The following is a 26,644-nucleotide window of genomic DNA, read 5'->3' as shown; positions in this document are numbered from 1 at the left end:
TTCTACTTTATGGAGAAAAGAAAAGCTCCTCCATGCCAAAGAGAATGAAGGAGAGAAAGGTGGAGGGAGGAGAAAGCAGCGGTGTCACCTTTCATTGTCGGGAACACAACAGAGGAGCTTTGTGGGGATATTTTCTGAGCCCAGGAATGCACCACTCCCTCAGAGGCCTTGTTCACTCCTTTTCAGCATCACTTTGAGTTTCACTAAACTGTTAAATAGTTTATGTCTCATCCAGGAAACGTGTTTTATTACAGCTGGTTTTTACGCTGCAGCGTTGGGACAAACTGTTGCTCAGTTTTAAATCTGACTACATCCCTGAAAATCGTCTCCAGTGAATGTCGGATCCTCCCTCTGTTCTGCCTTTCTGGAAGGATTTCAGAGCAGGAGGATCATCTCCTTATTCTTGTAGAAAGACACCTTCTTATCACCAGTCTCATTGATAAACAGGTTTAAGCAGCAGTTGGTGTTGGTGAATGCTGACCAGCATTTATAAATCAGCTGCTGATGACTGAAGCTCCAGCAGTTTTATAAACACCACAGAGTTTAGAAATCCAGCTGAAACACACAAACCCAATCTGAATACTTGTTGATGTTAAATCCTGTGTTTTTGTTGCATTTGATTGAGCAGGAATATGGTTCAAAGCCCTGAACAAAATACGTCTTTCCTCAAGTCCAACAAAACGTTCCGAAACCTAACCAGGTCCACTGGGCAGAACCAGAGAGAACTGCTGCTGAGAAAGTTCTGGTCTCAGTTTGTTGAAAAACTTTTAAAGGTCCAGTTTGAAAGCTTCAAAGGCACAGCTGAAGCCCAACAGAGAGGGATGTGGGTGGAGTCAGAGAAGGCCTGGATGATGCAGAAAAATGACAACATGAGGCTTTTTTTAATTAATGAAAACTATTTCACCAAAACTCGGTTTTTAGTTTTGATCTTTTATGGCACATTTTATAACAGTAATATTTAAAATAATCCTTCATAGGAGCTAAGAGGAAATAATGACTGAATTTATGTCAACACTGACACAAATTTATTTCACTGTTTTAAATAAAAGTCGTAACCAGATTAATTACAACTTTTATTTATAATACACTTTATCCATATTGAAAACATGACTTTGATCTGTCCTTATGTTTCTAAAAATATTGCTTTTTATTGCACGTGAAATCCTGAATATAGCAAAATTATTTTATCATTAAGCATTTTAGTCAGATACAAAGCTTTTATTACTTGGAGCCAAAATCGAAGCTGAAATACAAATCTGACCAATCACAGAGCACTAGATTTAGCATCATTTCCAGTTTTATATTGAAAGTATTGCAGGTTTTTTACCTGAAAGCGATATTTTTACATTTCAGGAAAAAGGACAAAGCTTTGTTTAAGGAAAAGTAGTTGTCTTGCAATCACAAGGTTGTGGGTTCGGTTCCAGCTTCTTCCTGCCATATGTCGATGTGCCCCTTCAGAGTTTAGGTTTGCATGTTTTGCATAATGTTACTGTTCCTCTCACTGCTTTCGTTCACCTGTGGAGGTCACAGTCACATATTCATCCTCCCAGCTCTGCCTCGCTCACCTGATTTAACTCTGTAAAACCATCTGTGTTGCATTCAGACATGCTGCAGGTTGAATGTGGAACCACTTCAGGAATCTGCATGTTCCTCCACTCCGACGTTGTTGAACAAACACAACCGGAAAACCTGGTGTCAGTCCGCAACTTCATGTTGGTTTAATTCTGAGCTGATTCACCCAGCCTCATTCTCTGGATTTCCTGAGCCTGGAGGCATGAATGTAAACTCTGCACCATCAAACACACCATAAAGGAGTGACGGCTTCACAACTACTGAGCACACACTCGGGTTTTTGGCAGCAGAGCACACAGAACGAGCCAGAGCACGCTGTCTGCCTGAGTTAACGAAGCTCCACTGATAGATGCTTCATTAGGGACGAGGATCAGTGGAGTGCATCAGCGGGGGGTGGGTGGGCGTGGAAGCCGGGAATAAGGCTGCAGCTCTTATCTCGTCTCCAGACGCAGCTCACGCTCCACCTGAATCTGTGGCTGCAGGCAAACTCTGCACGTACGAGAAGCCCAGGAACGTCTGTAAGCACCTTCTGTTGTGTAAAATGTGAGAAGAGCTCCAAGAAAGCTCTACTTGAATCTCCAGAGTGTTCCAGGGAATATGCACTGATACGAGAGAAACAGATCACAGAGGAAATCTCACATTCCAGATGCAACTCTAATCTGAAAGTTTTTTCAGTCTTTAGAGAACAGACGTCTTTTATTTCCTCCGATTTAATTTTGCTACCAGGTAAATCCAAAGAGGAAAAATACACAAAATAGATTTTACCAACGAGTTCAGAAAATTTATTTTAGCCAGATAATTTCGGTCAGGTTGGAAAACATTCCTTATCACAAAAAAGCAGGTCAGGATGTTTGTCTGTAAGTTAATAGCTGCTGTAATTATTACCTACCGCAACATGATTATCAACAATGAAATAAAAAGTATCAGGTAGTATTTGTATGTTCACTTTTATCACTTCTGAAAGATTAAAAACTGGCTAGATAAAAGGCGCTTAGGATGAAAAGTAAGGAAGATTCTGATTGGTTGATTTTTTTTCCTGCTATGACGATGCTTCTTGGTGATATAGTTTATTTCCAGGGATTTTAAGGTTTTTGTTATTATTTAAAGGAAAACAAACTTCTTAAATCATAAATTTGTAAATAAAACACACATTTCCAAGAGAGATTCTAGGAGGATCCTTCTACTTGATCTTCTGTAATTTCACTGAATGAACCAGGTACCATAGATGTCCACAAGTCATTTTTCCAAGTCCAGGTCACGTCTCAAGTCTTTTGTTCCAATTCAGAGTCAAGTCTCCTACAACTGAAATAAACATTTCCTCATCAGATCTATGACATGTAGGTTCAAGTTAATTTATATTGCACATTTAAAAACAGCACAGTACAAAGGGACAAAACAATTATATTAACGACACAGCGAGTGCTTTTATTTTGATATTTGCAGCAAGAAGTGTCCTTGTAATGTAGCAGCTAGTTTAGCAGCGGGAGAATGTCAGAGGTCAGTTACGTTTATTTTGTGTCCTAAATGATCCTTCAAGTCATTTAATCCAGCGTTCAGTAGGAGAGACATTCATGTGGTCGTTACTATAAAGCTGCAGCTAACATGAACAGGTTAGCCCGTTTTCCACTGAAATCCCCAGGATTTGTTTTACCTGTGTAAAAGGATTCCCAGGGGATCTCTATGCTCTGTTTCCATTGCTCAGAAAGGACACAGACCACTTATTCAAATGAGCACTGCATCAAAACATTTGTCTTACACAACTGTGGCAAAATAGTTAAATTAATGCCAACAGTGACTTAAAATGTCACAAATTTCTGGCGAAATAAATATTCAGTTTTATTTTCTGGTACTTGCGGTTATTTACCACATACCTACTAAACGCTTTATATTGACTTTTCCCCACAAGCAGATAACAGAAAATCTCTGAGCCTGGGCCGAGATCAGGCAGCAGTTAGTGGGGAAGTCCCAGTCCAGCCACCCGGTTAGCTTAGCTTAGTTTAGCTTAGCTTAGTTTAGTAGCCAGACCAGCCTGTAAACGGATCTCCACTGCTCCGAAAACTCCAAAAAAACATTTCAAAGTAGGCTCATCCTGGATGAACTGGCTGCACAACAAGTTTTGAGGTGTACTTTCTCGTTTCAAAACATCTTAACGTGACAAATTAATGGTATAAAAATGATCAATTTGTAAAGTAACCTGTGCCATTAATGAAGCTGCTCCTTCCCTTTAACACATCCCAGGGAAAGCTGAAAAGACCATCTCCAGAGTTGGACCATTTACCCGTTAAAGTAAGTAAGTTCAAAAGAGGACAAATTGTTGGTGCACGTCTTGCTGGCGCATCTGTGACCAAGACAGCAAGTCTTTGTGATGTATCAAGAGCCACGGTATCCAGGGTAATGTCAGCATACCACCAAGAAGGACGAACCACATCCAACAGGATTAACTGTGGACGCAAGAGGAAGCTGTCTGAAAGGGATGTTCGGGTGCTAACCCGGATTGTATCCAAAAAACAAAACCACGGCTGCCCAAATCACGGCAGAATTAAATATGCACCTCAACTCTCCTGTTTCCACCAGAACTGTCCGTCGGGAGCTCCACAGGGTCAATATACACGGCCGGGCTGCTATAGCCAAACCTTTGGTCACTCATGTCAATGCCAAACGTCGGTTTCAATGGTGCAAGGAACGCAAATCTTGGGCTGTGGACAATGTGAAACATGTATTGTTCTCTGATGAGTCCACCTTTACTGTTTTCCCCACATCCGGGAGAGTTACGGTGTGGAGAAGCCCCAAAGAAGCGTACCACCAGACTGTTGCATGCCCAGAGTGAAGCATGGGGGTGGATCAGTGATGGTTTGGGCTGCCATATCATGGCATTCCCTTGGCCCAATACTTGTGCTAGATGGACACGTCACTGCCAAGGACTACCGAACCATTTTTGAGGACCATGTGCATCCAATGGTTCAAACATCATGAAAGTGAAGTTGAACATCTCCCATGGCCTGCACAGTCACCAGATTTAAATATTATTGAGCCACTTTGGGGTGTTTTGGAGGAGCGAGTCAGGAAACGTTTTCCTCCACCAGTATCACGTAGTGACCTGGCCACTATCCTGCAAGAAGAATGGCTTAAAATCCCTCTGACCACTGTGCAGGACTTGTATACAGTGCCTTGTGAAAGTATTCGGCCCCCTTGAACTTTTCAACGTCTTGCCACATTTCAGGCTTCAAACATAAAGATATAAAATTTACATTTTTTGTGAAGAATCAACAACAAGTGGGACACAATCATGAAGTGGAATGAAATTTATCGGATGTGTCAAACGTTTTTAACAAATAAAAAACTGAAAAGTGGGGCGTGCAATTTTATTCGGCCCCTTTATTTTCAGTGCAGCAAACTCACTCCAGAAGTTCAGTGAGGATCTCTGAATGATCCAATGTTGTCCCAAATGACTGATGATGATAAATAGGATCCACCTGTGTGTAATCAAGTCTCCGTATAAATGCACCTGCTCTGTGATAGTCTCAGGGTTCTGTTCAAAGCGCAGAGAGCATCATGAAGACCAAGGATCACACCAGGCAGGTCCGAGATACTGTTGTGGAGATGTTTGAAGCCGGATTTGGATACAAAAAGATTTCCTAAGCTTTAAACATCCCAAGGAGCACTGTGCAAGCAATCATATTGAAATGGAAGGAATATCAGACCACTGCAAATCTATCAAGACTCGGCCGTCTCTCTAAACTTTCATCTGGAACAAGGAGAAGACTGATCAGAGATGCAGCCAAAAGGCCCATGATCACTCTGGATGAACTGCAGAGATCTACAGCTAAGGTGGGAGAGTCTGTCCATAGGACAACAATCAGTCGTACCCTGCACAAATCTGGCCTTTATGGAAGAGTGGCAAGAAGAAAGCCATTTCTCAAAGATATCCATAAAAAGTCTTGTTTAAAGTTTGCCACAAGCCACCCGGGAGACACACCAAACATGTGGAAGAAGGTGCTCTGGTCAGATGAAACCAAAATCAAACTGTTTGGCCACAATGCAAAATGATATGTTTGGCAACACATCTCATCACCCTGAACACACCATCCCCACTGTCAAACATGGTGGTGGCAGCATCATGGTTTGGACCTGCTTTTCATCAGCAGGGACAGGGAAGATGGTCAAAATTGATGGGAAGATGGATGGGGCCAAATACAGGACCATTCTGGAAGAAAACCAGTTGGAGTCTGTAAGAGACCTGAGACTGGGACGGAGATTTATCTTCCAACAAGACAATGATCCAAAACATGAAGCCAAATCTACAATGGAATGGTTCACAAATAAACGTATCCAGGTGTTGGAATGGCCAAGTCAAAGTCCAGACCTGAATCCAATCGAGAATCGGTGGAAAGAGCTGAAGACTACTGTTCACGAACGCTCTCCATCCAACCTCACTGAGCTCCAGCTGTTTTGCAAGGAAGAATGGGCAAGAATTTCAGTCTCTTGATGTGAAAACTGATAGAGACAAACACCAAGACTTGCAGCTGTAATTGCAGCAAAGGGTGGAGCTACAAAGTATTAACGCAAAGGGGCTGAATAATATTGCACGCCCCACTTTTCAGTTTTTTATTTGTTAAAAACGTTTGACACATCCAATAAATTTCATTCCACTTCATGATTGTGTCTCACTTGTCACATTTCAGGCTTCAAACATAAAGATATAAAATTCTAAGTTTTTGTGAAGAATCAACAAGAGGTTGAAAAGTTCAAGGGGGCCGAGTACTTTCGCAAGGCACTGTATGTCATTCCCAAGATGAATTGATGCTGTATTGGCCGCAAAAGGAGGCCCTACACCATACTAATAAATTATTGTGGTGTAAAACCAGGTGTTTCAGTTTCATTGTCCAACCCCTGTAATTCGCTGTGTAGCTTTGAAAAAACAAAAAGGTGAATTCAACCAGACTAGAGATGAAGAAGGTGAATAGACCTGTCAGTGCGGTGCAGAAAGTGGAGGTGACGCAGCACGTACTTGCGACCGCCTGCTTGGACCAGTGTGTCACATATAAAACAGTTCGATGTGGAAACTTTTTCCCTCCAAGGGTTTATTGTGCGACACCGCGTACGTGGTCGTAAAAATTAAGCATTGCATGGACATGTTCTTGGAGTCAAGTATGCCTGAATATGATCTGCCCTTGTAAAAGCATCACCTTTTACTCAGTTTGATACAGGGGTCTGCAACCTGTGGCTCTATGGACCCTTTACAGTGGCTTGTCATTTTTGCCAAAAATACTAAATATAATATTTTTAAATATAAAAGGTAAATAGACATACCATGTTACTTTCTTTTCATGCAACACCTGCTATAATTTCTACAAGGTACACGGAATAATTCTGTTTTTGTTTAATCATTTTCTGGGCATTCGGTTTAAACAAGAAACTTTTCCCCTCCACTTTCCAAGAATCTTGACCATTCTGTTGAAGAAAGTTTGAATATGTTCTCTGCCTTGATGGTTTTTATTTTTGTTCTAAAACCTAGAACAATTGTGGTAAATGTAACCACATAAGTGAAACTATTCAACTTTTCCTAGAAGGTTTTTAAAAACAACCTTTTTGGAAGGTCATGCAGGTTTTTGTGCCTCTAAATGCATTTTATTTAGGAGGAGAAGAAGACACAAAAATGGCTTTTTATTTATTATTTTACTCATTATTATTATTTATTTTTATATTGTAAAAGGATGCTGACCCCTGGGTTAAAATTATACCTTTTAGATTTAAAAAGGAGCAGCATGACCAGAACCTCTTTATGGTTAAAGTTAATTCAGAAAAATCTGCTGGAGTGACTTAGTGAGAACAATCATGGTGATAAATCAATAGTTTTTTGCTTCTATGAAAAAGAAAATTCTATTATTTGTATAATTTATGTATTTTTAACAGTAGTATGGATCCTGACACAACAGCATCTTGTCCAGAGTGGAAATTATTTCTCCTCAGAGAGATAAACCAGTTTCTAACCAGCAGAGGTCAGCAGGTCAACAACACTTTCCTCTGTCTACTCCAAGAGAAACATTGATCCTGCTGCCTTCAGGCATCCGGCTGTGAGCTGGATCAGGTAACAGCCCCCAGATGACAGTCTAGTGCCAACACTTCCCTGCTCGTTATGGAGTCAAAGGTCAGATTTACTGTCCCACAGGGGGGTGTAACTGAACACTGGTAGCATATAAACAAGAAGAGGCTGGGGTTTTCCAGGCAAACATGGAGTCTGGGGGACTGGGGGGATGACTTTGGCTTCCCACCTTTGCACCAGCTGCTTCTATTCCTGACCTCCACAGAAGTCTGAACTCTAGACTCAGTGCTCTAAATTAGCAGGCTGGGCTGTTGCCGTCTATGCCTGTCATTCATAAATTCACTGATTATGATTTCCTACAAGTTGTGGTGCTGAAGCTGTTTCATCTGCCAGGATCTAAACGCTAATCAGAAACATATTTAAATCCATATCAATTACTGAGGAGTCTGATGATGAACATCTGACAGCATTAAACTAAATGAAACATGCACAAACTGCAGGTAAGGATGAAGATGGATGTCCAGACACCAAGGACATGCAGAGCTGCAAATTATTTGTAATGATGTAAACATCATTTAATTACGTGAAATTAAATGTATTTCCCCCCATAAACCTTAAGTAAAAAATGCATTTTCCTTCTGAAGCTGTGATGAAGGTGTCAAAGGTCGTGGAGAAGGTTAAAGCAGGGTTAGGTTCTACAACAATGTCCAAAGCTTTGAACATCTCCCAGAGTTCTGTTCAATCCATCATCTGAAGATGGAGAGAAGACGGACCACCTGCAGACCTACCAAGACATGGAGGTCCACCTAAATGGACAGGTTGGGCAAGAAGAGCATTGATCAGAGAAGCAGCCAAGAGGACCATGGTTACTCTGGAGGAGCTGCAGAGGTCCACAGCTTAGGTGGAATTATCTGTTGACAGGATAACTATTACTCCATGACTCCACACACCTGGCCTTTATGGAAGAGTGGCAAGAAGAAGCCATGAGAAGTCCTTTTCACGGTTTACCAACAATCCTGCAGGAGATTCAGCAAGCATGTGGAAGATGGTGCTCTGCTGAGATCTGAACCAAGCTAAACTTTTGGTCTTTTTTGTGCAAAATGCAAAAACCGTGAACACTCCTGATGCCTATCAGGAACCATGTTGTTGGCAGCACCATGTTGTGGGGAGCCTTTTCTTCAGCAGGGACAGGGAGAGCTACACAGGGATGGTTTAGATCAAAGCATGTTCATGTGTTAGAATGACCTAGTCAAAGCCCAGACCTAAATCATATTGAGAATCTGTGGCTCTCCATCCCATCTGACTGAGTTTGAGCCATTATGTCCTGATGAAACTGCAGCATAAGGCGGTTCCACCAAGTACCAACTCAGGGGGGTTGAATAAAAATGCGCTCCACACTTTTCAGCTCTTACTTGTAAAATGTGTTTAAAGCTACGCAGTATTTTCTTTCTACGTCACCGCTACGCCCTAATTCACATAAAATCCGCTCAGGTTTGTGTTTTTAATGTGAAAAAAGGTGAAAATGTTGAGTGGGAATGAATACATTAGACATGCTGCAGCTTTCCTGCCCGTTGTTCAACTTTATGCTCATCTCTCAGTATTAACATAAAGGAAGTGGAGTTTATCAGAGATTTGAATAAAAATGAGCTGTGAAGAAGAGAAAAATGTTGCAGCAGTTAAAGGACAAAGATCAACGGAGTTATTTTAAATTCAGAGAGCAGATCATCGTTCTTCATCTCACTCAGTGTAAACATGTGCTGCCCTCTGGCTCTGCGCTGCCCACCCACATGGACAGTATAAATAATACGACAAAGGGCCCACACTGTACAGATCCACACATACAAGAGCTCTTCTGTGTGTTTCTGTGAGCTCCAGCTGCCCACACACTCTACATTCTTACCCGCCGAATCCGTTTCAGGACAGCAGAGAGGGTCAGAGGTCCTATTGGGAATCTATTATCAGCCGCTGCGCGTTTAGCTGCTGTTTCTGAGCAGATCCATAACATCCTGAAGATCAAGCCTACCTTTCTATCAGTGGAAGGTTACAGAGCTGTCGATCAATACGATGACTAAAAACTGCTTGGCCAGGAGCTGAGATTCCTGACTTTTAAAACTTTGTGGCACAAACTTTTCCCGCAGAACGCCAGCTTCCTGATAAGTCGTTGTCACCAGTGCTGTGAGCTACCAGGAGCTCTTCGTCGGGGTTTCTGCTCACCAGGCAGCTCAGAGAAACTTTATTTTGGACATTTTCTGGATGTTTCGCTAACAAACTCCCACATAATCAAATGAATATTGGAAACGGTAGATGGCATGGGGGTGATGACAGAGGATTTAAATGAGCTCTTTAATCATGGCGTAAAGTGGGTGCAACATGAAACAACAAACCCCTGAGCAGAAACACGTCCAACACCACCCACAGCTGTCACCGTCTTCCTTTGGATCAAACTGTTTCTTTTAAACTTTCTGTTACTGTTTCACAGCCTGCTGACCCATTAACTAAAGTAACTAAGCTAATATGAAGCCAGCGCGGCTGAAATGTTCTTCAGTCATTTAATTGTTAGAAAATGTAGCAAAAAAAAGATGAAACTTAAGGATTTTATTTTTGATTTGTAGTTTTCTTTCGGTGGCGCAGTTGGTAGCACTGTTGCCTTGCAGCAAGAAGGTCCTGGGTTCGATTCCCTGCCGGGGGTCTTTCTGCATGGAGTTTGCATGTTCTCCCCGTGCATGCGTGGGTTCTCACCGGGTACTCCGGCTTCCTCCCACAGTCCAAAGTCATGCCTGTTAGGTTAATAGGTCTCTCTAAATTGCCCTTAGGTGTATGAATGAGTGTGTGCATGGTTGTTTGTGTGTTGCCCTGCGATGGACTGGCGACCTGTCCAGGGTGTACCCCGCCTCTCATCCATAGACTGCTGGAGATAGACACCAGCTCCCCCGTGACCCACTATGGAATAAGCGGTAGAAAATGACTGACTGACTGAGTTTTCTTTCTATCATCATATTTTATATCTTAAACATGGGTCCAAACGTTCCTTCACATTCAGGAATCACACTCTCTGGCTGTTAATGGGTTGGAGCTCCATTTTCCAACAGAACCTCCTTAATTCTTCCTGGCATGGACTCAACAAGGTGTCAGAACCATTTGTTGGAGACATTTGTTGCCTGGATGAGGTTCTCTGTTGGACTCAGATCTGGTCAGCGGACCACAGAGAACAACAGCTCGTTATGTTCTGGGCAACCTGAGAAATTAGTTCACCGGAAATCAAACTGACTTTTAAAGACTTTAATCCGAGTAGAAGAATTCAGTCCAACTGTCATGGAAATTAAAGGAGCAGTAGGTGAGAGGTACTGCCATCTAGTGGCCATGTCAGCTGTTTTCCTAAACACGGCATTAAACTGATGCTAATCTAGAGCTGTTGTAGAATGGACTTGAATGGTTCTGTGAGGGTTTATGAACACATCCTCACTCAGCAGATTGGACCTGCAATGTTTCATAACTGGGATCCAACTGGATTCTATGTAATTGACTTTGACTGTGTCTATATGATTGGACTGATTATATTTTTCTGTATTAAAATCGATCTGTTTGCTTCATAACGTCGTTGAACTGGGGCTTTATAAATAAAATAAACTGAACTGTGGGGATTTAGAAAAGTCTGTATGACCCAATCTTTTACAACGTTCACCTTTGACCCAGCTGTTCAGTTTAGAGTAATGTTCAGAAACCGTGTTGTAACCAGAAGTATTTTCTTTCCACAAACTATGTAACAATAAATGTAGGAATCCTGTAGCTAGAAATATAGATATAAAAGATATGAAAAAGGCTCCTGTGGTCCAAAACCACTGCGATCGGCCAGTTAATTATCTGTGCAGGGTGGGTGGGCACCAGAGCTTCTGCAGCTGAGCATCAGCGGAGGCAGAACCAGAGCCGGAAGAAACAAAAGTACCAACAACTCTTCTTCACTGACCTCAGTCTCCTGCCCACACAGGGTCTTCCAGCTTCCACAGAAATCATTCGTTTCTCAGAGGACCCAAACTTTTCTACGGTTCTGACTAATTCAGAACAACTTAATGACTCAAAGTCCAAATTCTTTGTCAGGTTCAGATGCCTGCGCTTGCAGCTCAGTGTTGAATGGGAACATATGCTTGTGGGTTTGGGCTCATTGTGGTATTTCTCTGTGACCGAATGAAGCAGATGAGCCCAACAGGAGGACATGAGAAGAACAACAAACTACTTTCTTGTGCAGATTTATCCTGAATCCAATCAATAAGCTCAATTGATTATGGCCAGGTGCCATAACTGATGGTACCCACAGACCCACTGCAGTGCCATCATCGGTCTGGACAGAAATCGATGCGTCGGAGGATTTTAAATTGGTTGGAAAACAAAAGGAGTCCAATGACCCAACATGAATGGAGCCGTAAACATTTGACTGTTTCTGCTGGTCTTCCTGAGATCCCAGCATGATGAAATGGGCTGAAATTCATTTAGATGTAATTGGATCAAACTAAGTACACCCCCATGATTCAACAGCTTGTAGAAGGCCCTTCAGCAACTCTAACTCTTAGCCATGGTTCTTCTGTCTGACTTCATGGGCTGTTGTGGAGGAACTTTTCTTTCCTTCACCTCACTCAGGTTTGCAGACATTTGTTTCTGCACGGGTCTCCGACGGTCCCACCGCAGCATTTCAATCAGGCTGAGGTCTGGACTTTGACTAGGCCATTCTTGTCAGCCATTCTGTTGTAGATTTGATGCTGTGTTATGGAGCATTGTCCTCTTGACCCAGTTTGGTCCAAGCTTCAGCTGTCAGACAGATGGACTCATATAGAATACTTTGGTCTACACAGGAGATCGTGGTCCATTCAGTGATTGCAAGGTGCCCAGGTGCTGTCGCTGCAAAACAAGCCCACATCATCACCCCTCCACCGTACTGCTTAATGGCTGCCATGGCCATTACTACACATTACAGCCCAACATCTTCAGAGGCCTTGTGGTTCATTCAGATGTATCTTTGGAAACATGAGCAGTGCCACTTTATTGTTTTTAGAAATAGGCTTGGTCCGTTATCTCTTCGAACCCGGGTACTTGTGGCTTCTCCAGGACCAAGGGCCCTGCTCTCTAACCACCAGGCCATCACTCCCCTCCTGATGATCAGAGCATATATGATATTTATTTTCAGTTAGAATCTCTAGTCTTTGGTTATTACGGCTCATGGGTCGGGTCGGAACAGGGTTTTTAATTGAAATCTAGCTAAATATCACAGTGAGTCCAACATGGGAATTTATCCCAAAGCCAGCCCGACGGGATAAATGCCAAAACATCAGTCAGGATATGGATCTTGCTTGTGGTCCCAGGACCAGACCCAATGTTTCTTTAAAAGGATGTGTCCATTCTGATTAAAAAGCCAATCAAGAGGATGTAAGGAGAGACAGAAAACCTGCAGACATGCTTTAGATGAGATGGGAAACTGAAATAAATGATGCTGCTGTGGTGTTGAGCAGACATGGAGTGAGACAGTGGCTTGATGTGTGGAGATCGGATGTTGGAGTTTTTAATTGGTGAGCCATGATGTGAGAAATCTCAGATGGTAGAGGGGAACGTTCTGACGTTCTTTTTCCATCAAACCAGGATTGTTAAACATTAGACCAAATGAATAACTAAGCCTGTTCTCCAGCAGGACCAAGATTCAACACAGCAACATGTTAAGGTTGCCTCGTTAACCCTCTTCCTCATTTTAAGGAGCTTCTCTGCTGCCACTCGTCAGTTATAACCCGACACGACGGCAGCGTGATGGCCACCGCAGACGGGACACAAGCAGCTGCGGCAGCCTCAACCAGCGGCGCCACCACACCGCAGTGGGCCGAAACCATGTAAGGAGAGAGCCACATGGATCTCAGATACATTTCATGCCTCAGTGTTTACAGGCTTAGTGACGGAGAGTCACGAATGATTTCATCAACCACACGGTTTCAGATCGTTTCCACACTCGGCTCCATTTAATACAAAAATATGCCGGCAAAGCACATTTTGAGACAGCAGCAGAATAAATGAAGTAAATGAGGTGTCAGACACACATTATCTGAAATATTTGAGCTGAAATTTATATTAAACCAGCATCTGATCTGTTAACTTCAGGATGGAAAAAGATCCTCATGCACGCAGCTGGAAGTGCTGTGAGATACCAAGAAATGACAACACCAGGGCGGAAAGACATCAGCAGTGACTCCTGCTGCCCGTCAGTGTAGCGACGGTAATAAGGCCAGGTTTCGTTTTTTAACAGATGAGCAGAGATGTTTGGGAATAACAGATCACACCAGCAGCCAAGCACGGTGGTGGTGGGTTGATGATCAGGGCTTATGTTGCAGCTACAGACTGCAAACTGGGTCATCAGCAGGACGATGATCCCAAACCAGCAGAGAAAATAAAAGGTTTCATTTCTGTTTAGGTTTAAACGGATTAGATTTGATTCCCTCCTTATAATTAAAGTAATAAATGCATTTAAACCTGTAAAGCTGGGGCGTTAACTGGTAGCTTGAAGTTTCTGCATCTAGCAGACAAGAATATTCAGTTAATATGAAAGCTAACGACAAGCTACTGGTCTGGTTCTGACGAGGTAGAACTAGAGTAAAGGCACAGACGGTAGGGTGTTGTAGGGTGGTGTAGGGTTTGTGCAAAACATTAAAAGCAGCCTAAAATCTAAATGACAGCCACTAACCTGCAGGACGGAAGGTGCCCCAGGCTCCTTAGCAACCTGCGACCTTTCTCAGTTGTTTGTTTATTGTTCTGAGCTCCAGGTTAGGACTGTCTGCTGATAATAAACACGGTCCACTCGCTGCTCCCCGACCTTTGGTCAGTCTGTTGACTTCTGCTAACGCTCTGAGTCAAATGCAGGACACACGAACGCTTTCAGGCTGATCTGGGCTCTGCTGAGGACGCTGCTGTCAGAAATCCATGATTATATCGGAGCGCTCCTTCACATCCTTCCATCAATGCGCCAAACATTTTAAACAATGCTCTACTTCAACCGGCAGTCTTTCCATACCGGCTTCACTGTTTGAAATTCATTTTAATCTGGGGCAAAAACTGTCTCCATATATGAGCTCCATATATTCTAGATTTGAGTTAACATTAAATTCATCCAACCTGGTCCAGCATCAAGCTCTGAGGTTTCTGTTTTGTCATTTTTCTAAGTGCTTTTAGAGTTGATATTAGAGTTTAAATCGACTTCCTTCACATTTAAATTGAATCAATCAGAAAACGGTTCAACATTTCAAAACAGCCTAAAAGTAAAAATGTCATTTTTCAGCGCTTCATTTTGTTTGCATAATGCAGAATTATTTATGACACGCGTGTAAATATAGATGATGTCTGAGGCACATGTGGATTCAGATTTTAATAATGCAGGAGCGTAGTTCTCCCAGTGTGGAGCTGCTGAGTTTGGATATTTATTCCTGGAGCTGCAGAGTTCCAGCAGAACTAAGAATTCATTGTACTGGTATCACTGAGGTTGGTTATGAAAAATATTAAGATCAACTATTTAAATATTCACATGTGGTTTTCAATCCGTTCTTCTGGAGGCCGTCAACTTTTACCCATAAATCCTTTAAGGACTGAGATTATCAATAATCGAGACAATCATCCCGATCTCAGATCTGTCATCATTGCTTTTAATCTCTATGGAAACAAAGGTCATGCCTGAACGTTGACTGTTATGGACAGAGTGGGAACATTTCTGATGCTGGCAGAAGAAAACCCAGAATTTACTGGACCTTTATGCATTCCTTCTGGCCTGGAAACACCTTGGGATCCCCCCAGAAGACCCAGAGTCACTCAGGAGAGGGAAGTCTGGGCTTTTCCTTCTGGACTTCTTACCTCGGTGACCTCAGGGACAAAAGATTAATGACAGACGGACGGACGGATGGACGGACGGATGAAGGGATGGATGGATGAAGGGATGGATGGATGGATGGATGGATGGATGGATGAACCTGAACACCGAAGGATAATGGTCTTCTGAAAGGTAACTAAATCAGCCGTTAAAGGAAACTACAGGAAATGTTCCCCCTTTTTTTACCATGTGACATGTTGATGTGAACTTTGTGGCATTTAGGTTAACTGTCCCAACATGCATTCATATGTACGCTGTTATAAATCTATATTTGCTTATTCCACCATTTAAGCAACAGGAGGGAGTGGAGTCAGTTTTCCTCCTCTTCTTCAGCTGCTGATGCGCAGGAATTCAGCTCAGCTCGATCTGAGTCACAAACTGCTGAGAGGAGTTGGTTTCAGGGAGCTTCGGGATTTCGTTTAGAGGGCGTAGCAATTCCTCACCTCTGCTGTCAGCTACCAGAGGACAACAGAGAGGAGGGAAAAGAGCGGAGACGGGTAAAGAGAAAGACGACAGCAAGAAGGAATGGAGGTAAATGATTAAGTATAGCTGTGACTTAATTTCCCAGGCAGAGCTCCATTTCTTTCCAGTCGCCAGCAGGAGATCCATCTCTCTGACAGCAAAGGAAGGAGGTCTGTGTTGTTGTTTGTGAGGTCGGAGAGAGCAGATATGGAGAGGAAAACGAGAGGAAGACATCCATTAATGAGAGCTTTTCACTGTACGAATCACATGTCTCTTTCAATCTCCGTCCGTCACTTTTTCCCTCCTTCAATCTTCTCCCATCATTTCTCCGGCAGTCATAACAAATGTAGTAGATGGCTCCTCTGGTGGGCCTCATCATTTACTCTCTATGAAGAAGAGGGCAGCAAGGGGAAGATGGAGGAGCCGGTGCAGCTCGGAGCTAAATATGCTGCTGGCAAAACCGAAAGATTGTTCTCTACAAATTTAGTCGTAATTTCTGAGTTCAGACCAAGTTTGAGAAGCAACATGTCGTTTGCACTGGAAAAGCCCTCACCTACGGTCATTAGAAAAGGATCGAGACTGAAACACCTGAGACCTGAGAGACAACCACCTTGAAATGAGCTTCCTCTTTAGGGGAGCCTGGATTCATTTAAACTGTTACAGACAAACCTTTCCATAAGGTTTAAGTTATTAAATGTAATCCCAGTAAAAGAAGCATCAATGGTTCCATTGCTGAAAATCCAAGCTTTTATTTTTGAGACAGGGACATGTTTCCTCTTCCTCGTCCACGCTCAGGAGTCTGGATCAGCACAGTTCAGGTAAAATCAATCAAGTTTCACAGACTTTAGGCTGACAGTATTAGACCATAAGCATGGTGAAACCAGCTGATGTTAATGCTTCGTTGGTCTGATTTCTCCATTTAGTTGCATTCTGGAGGCTGTTGCATGGGGTGGAGATCTGTGGTCCCAGATCTTTGATGCAGAAGCAGCAGATCTACAGCAGGAAGCCCCCTCAGCGCCATAATTTATGTAAAACACAAGTGACAGAAGGGGTCGAATAAAAGGTCCACAAAAATGTTCCAGGTCGCACAGTTGAAGCATGCCTTGTGTTTCCCTTCTGGACCTGTTAGCCAGTGACCCGGTATTTCAGAATCTCTACAGAAAATATCTTTTCCTCCATGAAGTTTAAACCGGATCAGAAAACTCTTTTGTCTGACTAGCAAGCAGCGTATTCATGTTTCACCGTGAGCCGACAGTTCATCAATAACCAGATCCGCTGCTGATTTGTTTACTGTTGATTGACCGATCGATAGATTGTCGGGTCGCTCTCGGTACCGGGAGCTGTGAGAAAACTGCTGTACTAAAAACAATCTGCTGGTGATTCATGATGGACTGACATTTATACCAGAAATTATATTTAAATTCAACTGCATTGTTTGAGAAATCTTTAGTTTTTGTCAAACCAAAACGAAGCAATGCAAACCAGCACATTATTTAGCTGATCATTATTATTGACATAAAAATCTGATTTTATTTTTCCATTTATTAGATGCGGAGAGAGAAGGGGAAGCTTGCAGCCTGAGGCCTGGCATCAAACCCAGGACTACTTACTTATTTTAGTGACATAATTCAAATAGTAAGACTTGTATAATAAATGTATCCAAGCTTACCTTTAATTAAACACTAATTCAACAGAAAATGTAGAATATTACATTGAAGCAGAGACATATAACACTGAAAAATGTTTCCATGTTCTGCCCAGGCTCTGAACTCGGTGCTTGTTTGAGGCTCATTATGGATGAATTACTGCTCTTACTTTCTCTAAAACTGGATTTTGGGCTTTTATTTGCTGTGTGCCAAAATTGTTCAAATACCAGAAATAATTGTTGAATCCATCGTGCTGTTGGATGAATGCATATGAGATTTATGTTCCATTTTGAACTGAATTCCTGACATGTTTCCTGAGGAGATCTAATGTATTCATAGTGATGCTTTATTCCAGTATATCTAAGATTATGTTTGTGGTGATTTGTTGACCTGTGTTTTTACACTCAGAGCCATATGTTTTACTCAAAGCTGGATTTCACATCAAACAGATAATCTGATCAGGAGTTTTTGTTCTGCTGATTGCTTACTTGGACCTGCAGAAGCAGCAGCTTCGTGTTCTGATTGGACTGATGTTGTCTCCTTTACGTTTTTCTCTTAAATGACCCCAATCTGCTGCGTTTCACAAAGAATGTAGAGATATTTAATGCGCTGATGCCTATTTGGGTTTTGATTTGGATCTTACTTTAGAATTGGAAATGTTCTGACCCATTTAACACTGAGTAAGTCCGAAATACTGGCACTGCCTCCCAGAAAACGGTGCTTTCATGGGTTCTGTCCTGCAGTTAAAACCTTTTTATGTTGGAGCGTTTCTAAAAGCTGCATCGCTGCAGGGATGATCTCATTATAGCGGTTCTGAGGTACAAACTGGGTCTTTAGTTCTCACTTTTAATCAGCCGAGGACAGAATCAGAAAACTTTAAAAAGATTTTTATCAAAAAAAAACAAAACAAAAATGCAACTTTGATCTTTAAACTAATAAATTATTTCCTTCTGCTGTTCAACATCAAATGTGAAAATATCCAGCAACAGATTGATTAGTGCCCTCGAAACCTTTCAAACGGGTGGTTAAATATTTATGGACCTGCCGTCCGTCGGTAATTCGGGGTTTTATTTCAGCTAAAAACAGTGACAGGACCCCCGGGGTCCTCTCCAGGGATTCTGACCCAATTAAATCCGATTCCTCCAGCAACCCGGACAACCGCATCAGCAAATTTTGTGACCTCAGGTGTTTTTCAACTGTCCAATGAGAGGCAGGGTGCAGAGCAGAGGTCAGAGGTGGAGGGACTGGGCGCCGGAGGTGGGGTGGGTCTCCTCTGAACAGGAGTAGAGTAGGTGGGAGAAAGCCTTTCAGGCGGCTCGGTATGAGAGTAAAAGCTCATTACTATTGGTGCAGGTCAGCCGGAGTCACAAGCAGAGCCCATAAATCAGTCAGAGCGTCGCATTTCTGCACGCAGCAGGAGGCGCTCTAATGTGATTTAAACAGAGGACACACAGGGCCCACCGTTTCACAGAAACAATCCATGCAGAGGGTAAAATAATACCTTAACACATTCAGAACCGTCTCTGCAGCCTAATGCAGGGTTTAACATGATGAGCACACTTGTTCTGGTTCTGGAAAATGTATTCTGGTCGCTGTAGACGTCCTGGCCCGAAGGCCACATAAACAATGTGATTAGGCAACAATTTAGAGTTTTCCAACCAAAGCAGCTGTCTCAGCTACATCGGTGCTGGTTCTGCATCATTCTCTTAATAAATAAAATGCCTCTTCCAGCAAACGTCTGAGGATGTTCCGAACAGAACCACAGTGCAGAGAGATCCAAACAGATGCCTGAATATCACCAGCGGGACTGCCAGGCCAGACAGACATCTGACCTCTGATCAGTCAGTCTCCAGATCATCCAGAGTCCTGGGTTCTCCCTGATGTTCTCTCAGATTAAAGGAACTTTAACATCTACACCGGGGGGTTCCAGTAATCGTAGTTTGCTGTTCAGTCACACAGTGAACACGTCCTTCTGGACTGTGACACAAACTGTGAATACAGACTCCATCTCTGCATGTCTGCAGTTTATTTTCCAGCATCAGTCTTCATTCTAAATATCTTCCTAAAACACCAAGCCCTACTTTATGCTGCGGTGTTATCATTGCTATCTGTGACTGAAGCAGACGAGCTGCGGGTCAGAAACGTACCCGATACCATTTGTTTAATCCGGTGGGGAATTACAGCCGCTTTGTTAACTTGGCACTGAAACATCTCCTGAAGCTGCTGAAAGAGACCAGAACACATGCACCAGTTATGTTTCGTGTGTTGTGATGAAGCCGAGTGCAAACAGGTTGATCCTCTCGCTCCCATGCAGCCAAGTCTTCAGATGGGCGACTCCACTGCAGCAAATTGTTCCCGTTTGCACCTAAAATAAGGCGCTGTTGGTGCTGTCGACAACTGTGCTGATTATGCTGCTAAAAAAGGGATCGGAGTGGATGGGATAATCGAAAACAAAGTTGTTCTGGAAAGGTGTGAAAGTGTGTGGGGAAGGTGAGGGAAGAGGAGATAACAGGAGAAGCAGCACTCAATAAACTCCCCCATAAGCAGTTTGAGTCTCCAGCTTCTGGCCAGCTGTCAACTCTGCTGCACAGAAAACAGTCCTGAGTAAGAAGAACTTCCTAACTACCAGAACACCAGTCAGCTTTCTGTCACTGGGCTTTCAGGACAAGAAAAACTGAGGAAAATAGATGTGCAATAAAGCATAAAAGCTACTGCGGGAATGTTTGAAACCGGACTCCAAATATTGTAAATAATTCATAAAATAACTGAAAGACTGACGTGTTGTATTGTTCTGAGCTGATAAAGATGAACACTGGTTCCTGGTTATTTTAGCGGGGGGAATTTTCATGATTGAATAATTCATTAGTCCTGAAAGCAGTAATGAAAAGGGTCCAAGCCTTCCTTGAAAGGGTGAGAAAGGTTCGGTCCTGCCCACATCCTTTCTGACACCAACTTGGGTCTGGTTCATTTCCCTAAAAAACACCAAAGTCTGGATTTTAAAAGTGTCGTCTGGTTTTCAAACCTGAGAGACGAGATCCCACGTGTGACAATAAAAAATCGTAGATATGACTGCGTGGCGTCCAGCCACACAGCGACAGATTTTCCTCACAAACATTAAGGTGTCAGACAGGAAATCTCACAAACTCTCGAGATCACACATGAGTTCAGAGTAATTCCCCTCCATGTCACCTCGCTTTCTGATTGGCTATACGTCACATTCAACAAGCTGCCTGCTCGTTTGACCTCAGGGAACTCCCCCAAGACGATGCAACATGCAGATCGCTCTTAACAAACCCCACACAGCAGCACTATCTCCTAAGTTATCCTAAGAACCTTCGCGATGATAGGGGCGTGTCGGAAGGGGAGGATCAAGGCTAAAATCTGCATAAAAATTCTGCCGCGTGAACTGGGCATAAGACGGGACAAATATGGTTGTCTGAATCATACAGCTGTTTTTTTTCTGTTCAAGTAGACATTAGCTACTTCATTTTAGCGCCCCCTATTGTTACAATTGCGCTGATCTTTATAAATGGCTTTTAATAAAGTAGCATGTACAATCTCCAGTTGATACCGTGCTAAATTAAATGCTTAAATTAGGAGCTTTTTAAAACAGAAGTAGAGATGTGAACTTCCAGTGAAGATGTCTGAGATATATTCGACTTAGAGATGAGCTTTCATCATATCGTGATACATTTATCGTCATAATCAGAATCAGCTTAGTGGTAAAAATCCCACTTCTTTATGTGACTGGTGTCCTGAAGTGAGGCTGTGTTAAAACATGCATGTTTGCTCAGTATATGTGTTCATAGGGCTTTGGCTGCAGTCACAGACATACAGTTGGCTCAAAAAAGACTTTTTATCACCACTTTTGTTGTCATTAAATAAAAACTATTAATTATGGTGTAACATTTTAAGTCCAAATCACCCATCCTTGCCTGGTTTTAATAAAAAAGTTGCATCTGTCTACATTTTCTGCTGCAACAAACAAACAAACAAACATTCCCAAATAAATCCCTGGCATAGAGCCTGAAAACACAATAATTATGTAATAAACTAACATTTATACAAATATTTAAAGATATATTCATGCTGAACACAGAGATATTGTGCAGTGCTAATCATAACTGCTCTGGTGCATAATCTGTCTAAGGTTATATTCAAACTGCACAGCTGTAGAAAACATTTTAATATTCACAGAAATGATCTCCATCTTAATCCAAGCTACAAAGATTTGTGCAACGGGTCTCCTCCATTTAACAAATACAGTCCCTCTTATAGAGACCTCAGGAAAGAAGGAGAAGCTCTGCAGTATTGATCTGCCTGTGGTGCTTCTTTCAGAGCTGACTCCTCTGAATGAGACTCCACGTCGCCGCTGTGCTAAACCCCAACCAAAAACGCCTCGAGCACATAGAAATAATTTCCTCTGCAACTTCTCTAATTCCTGACGCAGAAAAAAGAAGCAAAGCAGCAAAAACAAATAACACAACATGGTAAGAGCACACCTTAACAAGCAGAGAGCCAATTTAAAGAGAGTCCTTACTAGAGTCACTAATGTAAATCCCAGCGTGAGAAAACTGATGAGCGGTGACAAAATGGCTCCTCGTCTCCGATGGCTTCAATGGAAACCTTCAGGAGAAAATCCAGCCTGAAAAACACAAAGAAGGAAAGGTATACAAATATGAGATGACAGCTGAAACACGACCATATACAGATTATAATAACAAATCTATCCTAAAAACAGCAAAACAAGAGAAGATGCAGATTGGTGTTGAGCTGCTGAATGTCAAACAGTGAAGGCCTCAGAGGATCAAACTGAAACAGCAGCAGACTGAGCTCCTCCTTCCTCTCATTATCTCAGCTGACATCCATCAGATGTTTCTACTTTGTTTCTGCTGCTGTCACCAGAACCCGTCACTGTGCTCCTGCACCGGGCTTCTCCTGCTCATCATGCAGCTCTGACATGCAGTCATGGAGGCATCGCTGCTGCTAACATCGTGTCACCTGGAGCACCAGATTAAAATGAACACAATGATCTCAGGGTCTCACCTAAAAGGAACCATTTTAAAGACAAACACGGCGATCTAAGCAGGGATCAACTAAAACAGTCAGAACTGGACCAGCATCCAGTCACTGTCGGTAGGTCCTCTGGGGTGAGTCTCAACAACCAGTACAGACAAACCTACAGGAAGTTTATCAGGTCAGCTTCCTGAGGCACTCCTCAGCCACAGTCAGACATGTTGAGGTTCCTAAACTTTGTGTCTCTGTAAAACAAAAACTGAGCTGTGCCCATTTTTGCAACCCCAGGTGCAGCAACCCCTCTGCTTGGAAGAGAAGCTAGAAACATGCAACATCTTCCTTTTAGTTATGTAGCTACAAGCCATGAGTGGAGAGGCACCAATCAGGCTCTTCCAGGCAGATCCAGAGTTCCTGTTTTCTTTGAGACCTGATCTATGAGGCCTGTAGAAGATGTTCTTCAGGTTCCTCCATAGAGGAACTAGTTTGAGTCTAACCAGATCTAATCAAATCACAAGATCATTTCCTATTTATGCATTAACAGATGTTCCTAACTTCTAACTAAAACTGCGTCAAAGAGCATGCTGTTGGTTGATGCGTTTACTGACAGAAAAACAGTGGGACGTTATAGTTTTGAGGCAGAACTGGGAAAAATGAACTGATCACCAATCAGCTGATTAACGGACAATCGGCTTAAAACCTTCACCTCTCCTTCATCCTTTCTTGTCGGCCAGCTTTGGGCTTCTTCTTCCTCTCTTCAGGACGGCGAACTGATGCAATCCACAGAAAACATTTAAATAACTGGATTTTAACTGGATCCGACTGCTTAGAGTAGCTTTAGAACTGTTTCAAACTGGACTTTGATATTCGACTGAATTCTGTGACTGAAACGGACTTAATGGACTGAAGTAATTAGGTTTGAGTTGGACTAACTGTCTTCATGAAATTGAACACTGCTCTTACAGTAGTGGGCTAATTTTCATACCGATCATATCAGTTTCATACCGCCTAGCCAATCCTCTGACTTGCCTCCTTTCTCCACTCCATTTTCTACACGTGTGATGCGAACTGACAGGGATGTACTGAACATTTTCGGTACCAATAAGTGTGCTTTTACACCACTAAACTCTCCATTGTTACAGCTTTAAATACAGGGGTGGTTTTTTTAAAAATGAGCAGAGAATAAAGCTTAGAAATACGAAAAACTTTCCACATTATGCCGTACTTATCCAGATCGTTTTCCAGACAGTGTGAACCCACTGCATCAATGGAGAACTTAGCTGCAGGTGCCCTATTGTGTTGTTCAACCATAATGAAACAGATGCACCACAATAAAAACTTCAGTGGTCATTACAGTAATGACTGTTGAGTCAAATGTCATTTCAGTCTGCAGGCTGGGCTCATTACAGGCGACTTCTGGCAGGGAAACCATCTCTGGTGAGCCTTTGATGGGACGGAGGGGCAGATGGAAGGAGTGAAAGAAGCAGCGAAAAGCTTAAAATAAAAGAAGATTCTTGTCCTGATTTTGTCCTCCCTGGCACTGCCTCAGCTCTGGGTCCAGATGGCAGCTTCTCTCTGCTGCAGAGGGAGGCCGGGCCACGCCGCAGCGGTCAGAATCTGAGAAATTCTGCCCCAGAGCCCGATATGATCTGCAGCCTGTGATAAACAAACACCTCACATGCCGACAGTCCTAATCTGCATTAACCACGGAAGATGCGGGGGTTCTGGAATGATCCTGAACAGCGGGGGGGTTCCGGGTTGCTTTTACTGCTGCCGATAGCTGGTACTGTTGTGTACTAACAGCTTTCTGATGGCTGCAGGAACCGCGCCAGATTGGCTTGTAGCGTGAAACAACAGCAGCCATTAAAGCTGCTTCGTATGGCCTGAGGCAATGAAGCGAGGGAGGGAGCGGGATCCAAACCGAATGGAGCCCAACCCAGTGTGAGACGGGTAATTTCTGGGCCTTTATGTTTTAGTTGGCAGTAAACAGAATCAGGGGAGGTACAGCTTTGTTAACGTACGCTTGTGTGTTCTGGTTGTTGTTCTGAAGTTTTACCAGAATGATTCTGCAGTTCTGCTGATGGGTGCAGAGCTCAGAGTTAACCGTACAAGTCTTAAATCTCTGCCGCCCTAGAAGGTCCCAACATCATTTTCCCATAATGCATTTAACAACACAATTACAAGCTGAACATCAGGAACAACCAATCATGAAGGTTCGGTTCTTTCTAGGATTTTAAAAATGATCTGGTCAATAGCAGGGTCTGAGTTAGATAAAAACTAAGTGCACCCCTTGTAGCTGCAATAACTATCTGTGGAGGTTTCCTGCGTGACGTTGTCAGTCTCTCATATTGTTGTGGAGGAATTTCACTACATCCTTCTTTTCAACATCGATTCGCCTGATTGAGGTCCATCCATCCATCCACAGCATTTCACAATCAATGAGGTGGAAGTCTGGACCCTGACTGGGCCGTTGCTACACCTCAATTCTTTTGTTTTTCAGCCATTTGGTTGTAGATATAGATGTTCTGCTGTGTTTGGGATCACTGTCCTGGTGATGCACAGGTTTGGGTCAAGCTGCAGCTGTCAGAAAGATGGCTTCACATTTCATTTGACTCTAAAATGCTTTTGTAAGCAGAATGGTCAATCCTAAACCATCATACCTCCACCACCGTGCAAACATCTCTATTTTGGTCTCCTTGGTCCAAAGGACATTGTTCCCAAAGACTTGTGTTTCATTCAGGTGCAGCTTTGCAAATCTAAGTGATGCTGCCATTTATTTAAGAGTCTCTCCTTCAACTCCTCCAAACAGGTCGTTTTGTCTTTTCCTAATTTTCCCGTCATGAATTTAACAAATTTAACTGCTAACTGAAGCCTGGAAACTCTTCGATTGAGCTCTTGTATTTTTGGTCAAAGAAAGTCCTCGAATCCGTGTGAATGTGTTTTAAATAATCCATTTAAGTTCTGATGTAAACAAATGAAAATCAGATGTTAAAACTATAAACGTGGAAACCAACAAAACCGAAGAGAGATTTGGAACTAAAAGACTTCATCAAACTGAAGCCAATTAGCAGGTTTTGTTTAAGCTGCAGAGAGACAGTCTGAAAGTTAACTCTTTGATGTTTGACTTTTCAAAGCCTCACGATGCAAATCATACAAGTCAAACGAGGATAAATCGTCTGTGATCACACGCTGGAGCTTTTATTTCAAAAAACACAAAATTATTGATTTAACTAAATGGATTTCAGGGTGAATTTGGGAGTTAATGAAAACAGACCCACTGCATCAAGCCAACATCTTCTATTCATGAAGTTATTTAATTTTAAATCTATTTATTTGGTCTCCTAATGAACATCAGCCATCAGGCAAACAAACTGGCAAGAAAATCAGCTTATTCCAAACACATTACAGATGACAGGGACCAGAGGTCAGGTACAGAGAGGCTCATCTCAAGAGCCTGATGTTACAAAGTAAGGTTTGACAAATTAAAGACAGTCATTTTGGCTACAAACCAAATCTCTTCCCGTAAACCTAGATTCAAAACTTCAAGTCATGGTGGAGTTAAAATATGTTTCTAAGAAATAAGGCTATAATAACCCTATAAATAAAGCTGCAGGAGAGTCGGGTCTAGAGCTGGACGCCCTCTGCCATTAAAGGATATCCAATCACATTCTGTCTCAGCAACAAGCCCCGCCTTAATGAGTGTCAATCAAACATTTATTTTACTGCAGGTTCATATATGTTCTAGACAAGTTCTCTCCAAAGTGCTGTGACTACGGGTCTGTTATCGTCTGAAAATATGCTCAAATAAAACTTCAGCACTCAGTTGTCATTTTAGTTTATTCTTATAATCAAAAACAGCAACAAAAAATCATTGAGAATTCAGAAAAGATGAGTGAGCTACAGTTCACCTGAGACAAAGAATCTGGCCAGAGACCAACCACACAAAAACGCTATTAAGAAATACCTGAAGGGAAAGCACTGAAGGCTGATGTAGAAGAACGAGTTGAAATCCCAGCAGACAGA

At 42.5% G+C, this 26,644-nt stretch overlaps 1 protein-coding gene across 2 annotated transcripts in view; it reads right to left on the bottom strand.

The window, feature by feature from the left end:
* Positions 1-26,644, bottom strand: part of large2 (LARGE xylosyl- and glucuronyltransferase 2) — a 93,824-nt gene that overhangs the window by 32,623 nt on the left and 34,557 nt on the right. For both annotated transcript variants that reach the window (XM_047363001.1, XM_047362998.1), the window contains exon 2: positions 22,149-22,253. The gene's annotated coding sequence lies outside the window, so the exon portion shown is untranslated. The remainder of the gene's footprint in view (positions 1-22,148; positions 22,254-26,644) is intronic.

The sequence above is a fragment of the Girardinichthys multiradiatus genome, chromosome 4, assembly GCF_021462225.1.
Source record: "Girardinichthys multiradiatus isolate DD_20200921_A chromosome 4, DD_fGirMul_XY1, whole genome shotgun sequence".
Taxonomy (NCBI): domain Eukaryota; kingdom Metazoa; phylum Chordata; class Actinopteri; order Cyprinodontiformes; family Goodeidae; genus Girardinichthys; species Girardinichthys multiradiatus.
The sequence above is the reverse complement of the archived record's forward strand: the minus strand, read 5'-3'. Positions and strand labels throughout refer to the sequence as shown.